The following is a 3,323-nucleotide window of genomic DNA, read 5'->3' as shown; positions in this document are numbered from 1 at the left end:
GAGTATGCTTTAGCGCTTAGCTAAATGTTGCTAACATGTTTCTAACATGTTGCTACCCTATTTTAACACTTGTTGATATTTTTAAAATGTTGCTAGGCATCCACAACAGTATTAAATATGTGGCTTCCTATTACCAGCTGGTGGCGCTATGACTATAGCTGAATATGGGCATGTATATATCTTCAGGCCAGGACTCTTATCAAACATGTGAAGTTTGGGGCTGATTGGACATTGCATTCCTGAGTTACAGTAACTTCCTGTTTCATTGCATTAAGAGCATGCTTTAGCACTTAGCTAAATGTTGCTAACATGTTATAGCATGTTTCTAGCATGTTGCTACCCTATTTTAACACTTGTTGATATTTTTAAAATGTTGCTAGGCATCCACAACAGTATTAAACATGTGGCTTCCTATTACCAGCTGGTGGCGCTATGACTATAGCTGAATATGGGCATGTATATATCTTCAGGCCAGGACTCTTATCAAACATGTGAAGTTTGGGGCTGATTGGACATTGCATGCCTGAGTTACAGAAACTTCCTGTTTCATTGCATTAAGAGCATGCTTTAGCACTTAGCTAAATGTTGCTAACATGTTATAGCATGTTTCTAGCATGTTGCTACCCTATTTAACACTTGTTGATATTTTTAAAATGTTGCTTGGCATCCACAACAGTATTAAACATGTGACTTCCTGTTGCCAGCAGGTGGCACTATCACTATAACTGAATATGGGCATGGGCTTGTGTTCAGACCAGGACTCTTATCAAACATATTAAGCTTGGGTCAGATTGGACATTGTATGCATGAGTTACACTTATTTTTCTTTGTATTAATATCATGCTTTAGCTCTCAGTTAAGTGTTGCTAGCATGTTTTAACATGATTCTAGCATGATGGTAGCCTATTTAAAACATGCTGACGCTTTTTATTATGTTGCTAGGAGTCCGTAACACCATTAAACGTCACTTCCTGTTGTCAGCAGGTGGCGCTGTGACTATAACTGCATGTATATATCTTCAGGCCAGGAGTCTTATCAAACGTGAAGTTTGGGGCTGATTGGACATTGCATGTCTGAGTTACAGTAACTTCCTGTTTTATGTCTTTAACAACATGCTTTAGCACTAAGTAAGTGTTGCTAGCATGTTTGAGTATGTTTTAAACTAGTTTAGCACTCAATGGCTTTTTTAGTGTGTTGCTAATAGTGTGTCACAGTGTTAAACATGTCACTTCCTGTTGACAGTAGGTGGCGCTATAACTATAACTGAATATTGGCATGTATATATCTTCAGGCCAGGACTCTTATCAAACATGTGAAGTTTGGGGCTGATTGGACATTGCATGCCTGAGTTACAGTAACTTCCTGTTTCATTGCATTAAGAGCAGGCTTTAGCACTTAGCTAAATGTTGCTAACATGTTATAGCATGTTTCTAGCATGTTGCTACCCTATTTAACACTTGTTGATATTTTTAAAATGTTGCTTGGCATCCACAACAGTATTAAACATGTGACTTCCTGTTGCCAGCAGGTGGCACTATCACTATAACTGAATATGGGCATGGGCTTGTGTTCAGACCAGGACTCTTATCAAACATATTAAGCTTGGGTCAGATTGGACATTGTATGCATGAGTTACACTTATTTTTCTTTGTATTAATATCATGCTTTAGCTCTCAGCTAAGTGTTGCTAGCATGTTTTAACATGATTCTAGCATGATGCTAGCCTATTTAAAACTTGCTGACGCTTTTTATTATGTTGCTAGGAGTCCGTAACACCATTAAACGTCACTTCCTGTTGTCAGCAGGTGGCGCTGTGACTATAACTGCATGTATATATCTTCAGGCCAGGAGTCTTATCAAACGTGAAGTTTGGGGCTGATTGGACATTGCATGTCTGAGTTACAGTAACTTCCTGTTTTATGTCTTTAACAACATGCTTTAGCACTAAGTAAGTGTTGCTAGCATGTTTGAGTACATTTTAAACTAGTTTAGCACTCAATGGCTTTTTTAGTGTGTTGCTAATAGTGTGTCACAGTGTTAAACATGTCACTTCCTGTTGACAGTAGGTGGCGCTATAACTATAACTGAATATTGGCATGTAGATATCTTCAGGCCAGGACTGTTATCAAACATGTGAAGTTTGGGGCTGATTGGACATTGCATGCCTGAGTTAGAGTAACTTCCTGTTTCATTGCATTAAGAGTATGCTTTAGCACTTAGCTAAATGTTGCTAACATGTTATAGCATGTTTCTAGCATGTTGCTACCCTGTTTAACAGTTGTTGAATTTTTTAAAAATGTTGCTAGGCATCCACAACAGTATTAAACATGTGGCTTCCTGTTACCAGCTGGTGGCGCTATGACTATAACTGAATACGGGCATTGGCGTGTGTTTAGGCCAGGATTCTTATCAAACATGTTAAGTTTGGGGCTGATTGGACATTTTATGCCTGAGTTAGAGTAACTTCCTGTTTCATTGTATTATTAGCATGCTTTAGCATATTAGCTAAGTGTTGCTAGCATGCTTTATTATTTTTGTAGCATGTTGAATATTAAGTTTGGGTCAGATTCAACATTATATACATGAGTTACAGCAATTTCCTTTTGTATTTGTATTAATAGCATGCTTTAGCTCTTAGCTAAGTGTTGCTAGCATGTTTTAGCATGTTTGTAGCATGTTGCTAGCCTATTTAAGACTTGTTAACGCTTTTCAATATATTTCTAGGAGTCCGTAACAGTGTTAAACATGTCATTTCCTGTTGTCAGCAGGTGGCGCTATGACTATAACTGAATATGGGCACTGACGTGTGTTCAGGACCGGACTGTCATCAAACATGTGAAGTTTGAGGCAGATCGTACATCGTATGCCTGAGTTATAGCAACTTCCTTTTTCATGGCGAAACATCAAAGTTTGTCCGGCCGCCACGGACACGCCCTTCCACGAAAACTCTAAAGCTTCGCAATTTAACATCGCAAAGGCCTTATGATGACACTCAGCAAATTTGAAGATGATCGGATAAAAACTGTAGGAGGAGTTCGTTAAAGTATAAGGCCTGAAAATGGCAAAAACTGCACAAAAATGGTACAGGAAATTCAATATAACGGACTTCCTATTGGGTTTCGGATGTTGCACCAGGAGACTTTTTTGTAGGTATTGGTGTGTTACATATGTGTACCGAGTTTCGTACATGTACATGAAATGTAGCTCGAGGGGCACTCCGTTGAAATTTTATAGGTGGTGCTATCGAGCCATTTTGTCACACCCACTTTTGAAAACCATATCAGATGTAAATTTTCGCCAGGTCTGATGCGTGTGCAAAGTTT

The sequence above is a fragment of the Garra rufa genome, chromosome 13 (assembly GCF_049309525.1).
Source record: "Garra rufa chromosome 13, GarRuf1.0, whole genome shotgun sequence".
In the NCBI taxonomy this organism is placed as follows: Eukaryota; Metazoa; Chordata; class Actinopteri; order Cypriniformes; family Cyprinidae; genus Garra; species Garra rufa.
The sequence above is the reverse complement of the archived record's forward strand: the minus strand, read 5'-3'. Positions refer to the sequence as shown.